This window comes from Prionailurus viverrinus, chromosome B3, assembly GCF_022837055.1.
Source record: "Prionailurus viverrinus isolate Anna chromosome B3, UM_Priviv_1.0, whole genome shotgun sequence".
NCBI classification, from domain to species: domain Eukaryota; kingdom Metazoa; phylum Chordata; class Mammalia; order Carnivora; family Felidae; genus Prionailurus; species Prionailurus viverrinus.
In genome coordinates this window covers 27,711,124-27,719,493 of record NC_062566.1, presented here as the reverse complement: position 1 = coordinate 27,719,493, position 8,370 = coordinate 27,711,124, and the positions used below count along the sequence as shown (strand labels likewise).

At 52.0% G+C, this 8,370-nt stretch overlaps 1 protein-coding gene across 3 annotated transcripts in view; it reads left to right on the top strand.

The window, feature by feature from the left end:
- The first annotated feature begins 2,022 nt into the window (after positions 1 to 2,022).
- Positions 2,023 to 8,370, top strand: part of CD276 (CD276 molecule) — a 28,239-nt gene continuing 21,891 nt past the window's right edge. For 2 of the 3 annotated variants that reach the window (XM_047863698.1, XM_047863699.1), the window contains exon 1: positions 2,099 to 2,231. The gene's annotated coding sequence lies outside the window, so the exon portion shown is untranslated. Of the gene's footprint in view, positions 2,232 to 8,370 lie in introns of all 3 variants that reach the window. The other variant, XM_047863700.1, reaches the window with a different exon arrangement.

The following is an 8,370-nucleotide window of genomic DNA, read 5'->3' as shown; positions in this document are numbered from 1 at the left end:
CATTGGCCACAATGGGTCACGTGGCTACTCCTAGCTGCAAGGGAGTCTGGGAAATGATGTATTTTTGAGTAGGCATAGAATAAACATTCTCTCTGCACTGAGGAGATTGCTGTATACTGGGATGGTCACTCTGGCTGTTTGTGTCAAGGCCAGGTGTCTGAGTCTCAGCTGAGCCTGTCCTGCAGACACTCTGTCTATTCCCTGCCCTAGCTGTTTACCCTTTCAGGGGGATCAGCATCCTCTCAAGCCACTGCTTCCCGTAATGAGGGGCAATACTCATTTCCTTCCCATTTGACCTGAACTCTCAAACAATTAAGGTAAAAGTCTCCCTCCTGCTCCATGCCAATATAAATTGCCCTGTGCTATTCCTTCACTGTCCATCATGGCTGAATCATATGTCTGCAAATTATGAGTTCTCTGGGGCAGGACCTGTGTCGCCCCTGCAGGGCACAAGGCACAGGGTTGAATCTTGGTAGAGGGAAGGAGAGTACCTTCTAGATTCGTTCAAATGCCACCTCCAGGGTCCTGCTGCAGGGATCCTGGCTCTCAGCCTAGGGACAACACCTGTTCCTTGGATGTTTCTCCCCAAATTGTGGGGCTTGGTGGGGGCTGCTCATCCTGATATCTATGAGGCCAGGCCCAGGCTGGACATGCCCTGACAGGGCAGGGGGAGCAGCATGGGTTGGCGGGGAGGCTGATGACCTCCAAGGACCCTGGACCAGATGGCCAGGTCTTGAATGCCTGCTCTCTGCCTGCATCCCTAGAAGCAGTTACACAGACACACTGGCTATCAAGTTTATATTAAGAAACACAAGTGCACATAGACTCCAATACAGAATTGCTCACAAACACATATCCATGCACCACTGACACACACACACAGGCACACACACACACAGAATTAAGTTTGCATTCAGCACTTAAACTTAAGGAGACAAATCCTGTTTTTCCACTTAACAGTCTTATCCTCTAGTAAGTTATTAATCTGTTTGTGTCTTAATTTCTTTATTTGTAACAATGACGATCATAATGGCGGTATGCACCTCACTGAGGCGTGAAGAATAAATGAGATAAAATGGTAGATGAACTTAAAACAGTGGCTGACACACAGAGACACGTATGTATTCATTTATATTTCCTGAGCCCTTTCCCCTTTTGCTGCTGCCACTTGATGGTGGGCCTGGCAAAAGCACAAGGTTAGAGTCCTTTCATCCAGCCTCAGGTTTCTCATCTGTAAAACAGGGATAATATTATCTACCCCTGGTGGGGCTGCTGTGAGGATCTAAAGAGGCCTAGCAAGCAAAGCTAGTAGACTAGACTCTGGCCCAAAGAAACCTGGCTACACTGTAGGTGTTACTGTCTGTAACTGATGAAGAACAGGTCAGAGAACAGGTGCAGGGACAGGATGCGCCAAGGGCCTGACCCCCCTCCCCCCCAATCTCCTCCCACGCTGGAGCTGGGTCCTGTAAGGACAGAGCCCAGGCAAAGTGTTGGGGGTGGGGGTGTGAGAGCTGCTCCCCCTGTTGGAGCCTGGCCTGGGGCTGGGGGCAGGGCTGGTCGGGTGGCTGTGGGTGGGAGGGAGGAAAAGAGGAAAACCAGCCCAGTGGAAATTACCCTGCGGTTGGCTCAGGCGCCCACGACACTGTATTTATAGAGAGCTCCCTGCAGCTCTTAATTCCTCGCAGTCGAGTTAACCCTTTCCAGGCCGCAGTACCAACCCGGGGCATAGGGAGAACACGGGGCTGGGATCGGCCAGCGGGATCCGGGTTCTGGCTCTGCCGCCAGCAGGCTGGAGGGTGGGGGTAGTCAGCGGGCAGTCACCTGTCCCCTCTCGCAGAAACTACACGTTGGATCTTGGGAGTGTGGGAACAGGGCGGGGGGATGGGCACGATCAAACCAGCGCCCCCTGGCCCGACTCCAGGGCACGGACTGGGGTCTGGGGCGGGGTCCGGGCCGATGCCCTGCCCAGCGGGCGGGCTCAGGGCTCAGGCCTCTGCCGGCCCGCCGCCGCGGGGCCAATCCCGCCTCTGGGGCACACCCGGGCTGCCTTTCCGGGCCCGCGGCTTCCTCCAGCCCGCCCCGCCCCTCGGCCTCGCGGGGCCGCCCCCGACCCCGAACTCCGGCCCGGCCTCGCGGCGGCGGATACTCGACAGCGCTCTGCCGCGTTCCCGCGTCCCCCCACCCCACCCCGCGTCCCCGCGTCCCCGCGTCCCGAGAGCCGGCGCGGCGCGGTGAGTGCTTGCGTGGCGCGGGCCCGCGCGGGCGGGGGCGGCCTTTGTCTGCGGCCGAGCGGTGCGGGGCCGCCGAACCGCGTGCCGTGCCCTCCCTCGCCGGGCGCCCGCACCCGGCCATCTCCTCGGGTCCGCGGCGCAGCCCGGCTCTGGGCCCCCGACGCGCGGGGGCCGCCGGAATCCAACCCCGCCTCAACCTCGCCGCCGAGGGGGCTGGGGCACTGTGGGACCTGCCCTCACCCGGGAGGCCCTGGAGGAGGCTGGTGGGTGCTTGTGATTACCGGAGGCCCTGGGCGTGCAGGGGCGTGGGGACAGATCTGTCACTGTGTTGATTCTGGAAGGCTCAGGGAAGCCAGCCGGAGTTAGGGAAGCGGGGTCTCCCGGGCCTGTAGAAGAAAACACCGAGTCCCATCCCCGAGGAGGGAGAGCTGCCGGGGAGGGGAGGGGTGGAGAAGGGAGCCCCACTCTGCTTGGCCCTGAAGGACCGAGTAGAGGACTTTGATGGGCAGCAGCGGGAGCAAGGGGGACAGATTCCGAGAACCGGTAGGGACTGCTGACCAGGGTGCAAGGTTGAATAGGTGTTGGGGTGGGAGGCGAACACGAGGGAGCAGGGATGGGGCGGGCAATTTGGGCTCGGGAAGTGTCCAGGAGATGGTGGGTGAGGTGGGACGGAGAGGAGATGGGGGACTCGGTGGCGGGAAGGTGGGGGCCGGGGTGGGGACACACTAGAGGAGAGGGGGTTGAATCTCCCAAGGAGATTCCAAGGCCCTCGGTTGCTGTTTAGGGAGGGAGTTGGCAGGTTTGGTGGCCTAAGGCAGTGAACTGCCAGAAAAGGGGATTTATTTCTAAGCCAGACCTTCCCTAATGAGAAATGCGTGACAGATGACTCAGATATGGATGGATCTATCGCTGAGGGAAAGAAAACGTTAGGCAAAATAGTAAAGCAGAAAACATTGGGGGAAGAGGGAAAGGGTTTGTTTGACTTAATTGAGAAAAACTATTTACCTTCAAATTGGATGTGGATAATTGTAATGAGTCAATTTCATCATTAAATTAAGGCCCCAGGTCCTTTTTTACATGCATGTCTTTAGAAGTTAGCTTCTGTATTAGAAAGTAATGAAGCTGTTCTGTCTTTAAGAGAGTTATTCATTTAGTTTGACTTCCTCTCATTCCCTCTGGCCTCCCAGAAATCCCTAGGAAATCTGATGCTGTGCAGCCTTCCTTGTAGTTTTGGGGGCTGAGGGAAATTAAAGTCTGAACTTGAAATTGTAGTCAAAACTTGTCTGATGGGTTGGGCCCATCTGAGTGGCAGGGAGGGGTGGAGGGCTCTGGGGCTGTAGGCTATGAGTGATATTTCCAGCTCATTTGGGGATGGGAATATTTTGGGGTGAGTACATTTCCCTGATATCTGGATTTCTCAAGCTTTAGCACTAACACTTATGTTTACATATCGAGCATGGAACCCTTTCTGTCTCATATTACATACATCATAGTCTGACATTAGGACACGTCTGGCATCAGTGAAATTTTTCTTCTTGACTTTGGGTCAGGGCTGTGAACGTGGGTTTTTGAGCTAAGGGGTTGTAGGGCAAGGGGACTTTTGAAGGAGTGAGCTTTGCACCAAGTGGCCTCAGCAATGCTTTTATTGGTCCCATGACTGATGTTTGGAGTTCTTCCTCTCTTCAGTGACATCAGTAGTGGTTTCTCCTGCTTGCCTTCAGTGAGCTTTCCAATTTACTCCAGACTCCTGTGCTGCCAGAATTCAGACCATTGGGGGGCTTGGCTTGTTAGAGGTGAGAAGCCTGTGTTAATGCAAGCCTGATGGTGGGCATGAGTGCTGGGATTTGGGGGCCTGTTTTTCTGTCCTGTTCCTGGCCCTCTGCAGTCTGACCAGGTACCCAATGGAGGCAGGTTGGCTGAATGTTGGAGATGCTCCGATCCCTGACAGCCAGGTTGGGTGCTTGAATGTTTGTGGAAAGGACATTTTTGGAAATGTTGTCCCTTCTGAGGAGGCTGTGTCCTTACTCTGGTGAGGGTGACTTCGAAGCCTTCCTGGGAGAATTCCTCCACCCTTCACCTGTAGTCTGTCTTGTCTTGTCTGGAGTTATAAATCTTCATTCTTTGGGGCAGGATTTGGCCTTGACAGTGAGCTGGGCAGTACCGTTTGGGGTCCGATTGTCAGGGTGATCACAGAGCTGTGATTCCACAGCACCCAAAGAGATTCTCAGACAGTGTTGTAGAACAAGTCTCTGGCCTGCTGCTGGCTGGTTCTTGGTTGGACATGTGGGGTTTTAAATGTGAAGAAAATGATCCAAATCCAAGCAGCCTCCAGGATTATGTGACCACATGGGACCTGAGGCTGTGGACCTGAGTTATGGGGTCAAGGGAGGAGGAAGAAGGGCAGGCAGGATGATGTCACTGCCCATGAGCTTATCCTCTGGGTGGGGGTGTCCACTTCTCATTGCTGTCTTTTTTCCACACCCCAGGCCAGGAGTGACAGGGAGGTTCACTAGCAAATGGGGAAGCATAGTCTGGGCTTAGGGGGAATAAGAGGGTGGGAACTGGTGGATGTGATCCTTGAGAAATTTCCTTTGGTCTCAAGCGGATCAAACATTTGGGAGAGGGCACATGTGCTTTTATGCAACCCTTGGCTGCCGCATCCTGGTTTTGCCACCCCTGCAGTATGAAGTTCCAGATAGGAACATGGAGTTTTCAGGTTTGGGGTGGGGGGAGGTTTGTTCTGGATGTTTAGTAGATATCATCTCATTGAATCATATCAGTCCTGTGGAGTAGGGTATCATTGGCTGTATTGTATACATGGGCAAGCCAAGGCCCAGAGAGGGGAAGTCACATGTCCAAGGACACACAGCTAGCAAATGCTGGAGCTGCAATGCTGTCTGTCCCTAGAACAGGTTCTTTCTGCCACTCTGGAGGCAGGGAAAGGCTTTACCCCTGCTTCTGGAGTCTGGCAAGACGTGCTAAAGGTCCCGACGGCAAGGCAGAGGGGACTCATTCGGGAGGCTGGGGAGAGAGCAGGCCTGACCCGGGTATCCTAGCCGGGGCCATTGCTGAGAGTGCTTGCTTCTCCAGAGGCCTAGTCCTCAGCACTCTCGTGCCTCCAGAGCCCTTCCTCCACTCTCCAGTTCTGACTCGTGTTCCCTGTCAGCTGCTCCCACTCTCCCTCTCATTCTCTTTGTGGTCCAGAGAATGGATGCCTCCTCCACGCCCCTAATTCCTTTGGGCATCTGACCTTCCTGAGGCATAGGGAGAGTATCAGAGGGAAACCCACTAGGGGTGGGGAATGAGAGGCATTTTTTATTGGGATCCCGGGAGTAGGAAGAGATACTATCTCTGGGCTCCCAGGTTACCCTAAAGTCAACATGGCCTCCCAGGGACTGGGCCTTCCCTCAGGGGACACTGGAGTTTGTGCCCTGTACTGGGGGATATGGTAGCAGCAGGGGCAGTAGGGGCTGGAGCCCATGATGCTTGGTGCTGCGATCTTGTATTTGGGAGGAGGAAGGGGGAGAGAACCGCTAGGGATGAGCCACAGAGATGGGACCAGATTGTGAGTCTGCTGCTTTGGAGCTGGGGTGCAGGTGGGATTCTTGGTGGAAAGGGGGTCATAGAAGGAGTAATGGTCTCAGGGACCTGATGTATAATCCAACAGAGGAGCTCCTGGCTGGGGAGCGGGGGTGATGCTCAGTGCAGGGGGTCCAGGAGGCCTTATCCCTATGCCTATGGCAATAATCGTGACAGGAATAACAATTATTACTGCTGTTTGTAGGTGCTGGGTGCTTTCCCAAGTCCTTTCTGTATATTGTCTTATTTTATTCTCATAGCAGCCTTTGTGGGGTAGGGATTGTGACTCCTGTTTTAGAGATGTGGAACCAAGTCTCAAAGAGGTTAAGTCATTTATACTTGGTCATGTGTTTAGCAAAACTTTTGAGTCAGAATTTGAACCGGGAGCTGCCTGCTCCTAAGCCCAAACTGTATCCTGGGGCAGACAAGGTGGCCTCAGGATTCCATTTAACAACACAAAAGGCCCAAACTGACTCAGGTTATCAGGAAAAGGGAAGGTCAACAGGGGGGCCATTCTCAGGCTGTCCTATAATCATCCTAAGAAGGTAATTTATAATCTTTATTTTATAAATGAGCCTCAGAGAGGATGTCTTCTGAAAGTCTCATGACTAGGAAGTGGAGTCTGGATTTAAACCTGTATCTCTGACTCCAGAGGCATCTCCTTAAACACCAGGGCTCACTTCTTCCATGAAGTCTCTTCTGACTACAGCAGCTCAACCTGTGATCAAGCTTATAGCACGGGATGGTGGTGGGACCTTCCTTTGAGGACTGAGGAGATAAAGACCTGGAGAGATATGGGTTTGCCCTAGGGAGCCTAGCAAGTGAGTGAGCGAACCTGGTCTAAAATCTATACAAATCTTTGAAGTTGCTGTTTTCTTTTTGTTAATTGCAAAGGAATTACATGCTCATTGTCAAAGTTACAGAAGTATATCAAGAAGTGCACATAGACGCTTACCCTCATTCCCATGCCCCGGAGTTGGGTTCACTATCACACTTCCAGACCCTTTTCCCACATACAAACATCCATCTCTTACTATCTATCTAAACACACACGCACTCCTTCATTTATTCAACAAGGCACTGAGCACTCATCATGAGCCGGGACTTTGCTAGAATTAAGGATACAATAGTCAATAGAGCAGATGCTGTTTCTTCTCAGGGAGGTTCTAGTATGACATGAGGAAAAGAAAGCTGTGCCGTGAGTAACAGGGATTTCCTTGGAGTGGCAGATCTCTGCCTGGCTTTTCTGCCAAGGTGACTCTCAGGATAGAGATGTTACCTATGTCATGCATGTTATAGGACGTAGAAGAGGCCACTGTGGCGAGGGGCAGATGGGAGGAGGTGAGGCTGGGGAGGTGAGCAAGGCCGGACCGGGTAGCGTTCTGTGGGCCATGGAGGAGCTGATTAAATATTGAACGTGTTGGCCTGATGCAATTTATGTTTTTATAGCAGTTATTCTGTTTGCTGTGTAGAGTCAAGACTGGAATATACAACTAGGTGGGGAGACGAGAGAGAAAGTAGAGGGACCAGTGAGAAAGCTTTTGTGGTCATCCAGGCAAGAGATGATGACGACTTGGCAGACCAGAGAGAACCGCACAGGTGGAGAGAAACAGGAGTGAAACTGTCAGAAAAGTCAGCAGACTTTTTTTCTGCAAAGGGCCAGAAAGTAAATATTTTAGGCTTTGTGACTATTGCAACTACTCTGTTCTGCTGTTTGTAGTGCAAAAGCAGCCACAGACAATACGTAAATGAAATGTGGCTATGTTCCAATGAAACTTTATTTACAGACGCTGGAATTTGAATTTTGTGTGATTTCCGTGTCTCATGAGATATTCTTTTGATTTCCAACCACGTAAGAAAGTAAACCCTTTCTTAACTGGTGAGCTGACCAACCAGGCAGTGGGCTGGATCCGGTGCTCAGGCCATAGTTTGCCGACCCCTAAAATATATTTTGGGGTTAGGAATGGTTGTTCTTGGTGATGGATTGTCGAGGTGAGAGAAACTCAGGTTTCTAGCTTGAGCAGAGAGTGGAGAGTGGTGCCTTTCCCATGTGGGAAGAGCTGGGGAGGAACAGGTTTGAGGGGTACATCAACAGTTTGAAGAGGGACAGGTTAAAAGTGAGTCACTGGCACAGAGATGTTGAGGGGACAGTTGGAGCTCAGAGAGAGAGGTGTGGGCTTGGAGAAGAAAATCTGGAAGTTGCCAGCATATGAATGATATTTAAAGCCACGGGAGTGGATGAAGTCATCTAGGAAAAAATAGTAGAGAGATTTGAGGAGAAGGCCTAGGAGCCAACCCCAGGAGGTTCAGTGCTGGAGAAGGAAGGACCTGTACTGAAACATAGGTGATATTGACACAGAGAGAGAGGACCATGGGCCATTTGTTAATATAGAAATGAGATCACACAGTTGACAGTATACCTTATTGACATGATATATGCCGTGGAATTATTTCCATATTAGTACACATTCTTCTCAAAAGCTATGTGCTATTCCCTTACGTAGATGCACCATAATTAATGTACCAGTTCCCCACTGTTTCCCATTTTTGCTGCTAGCTG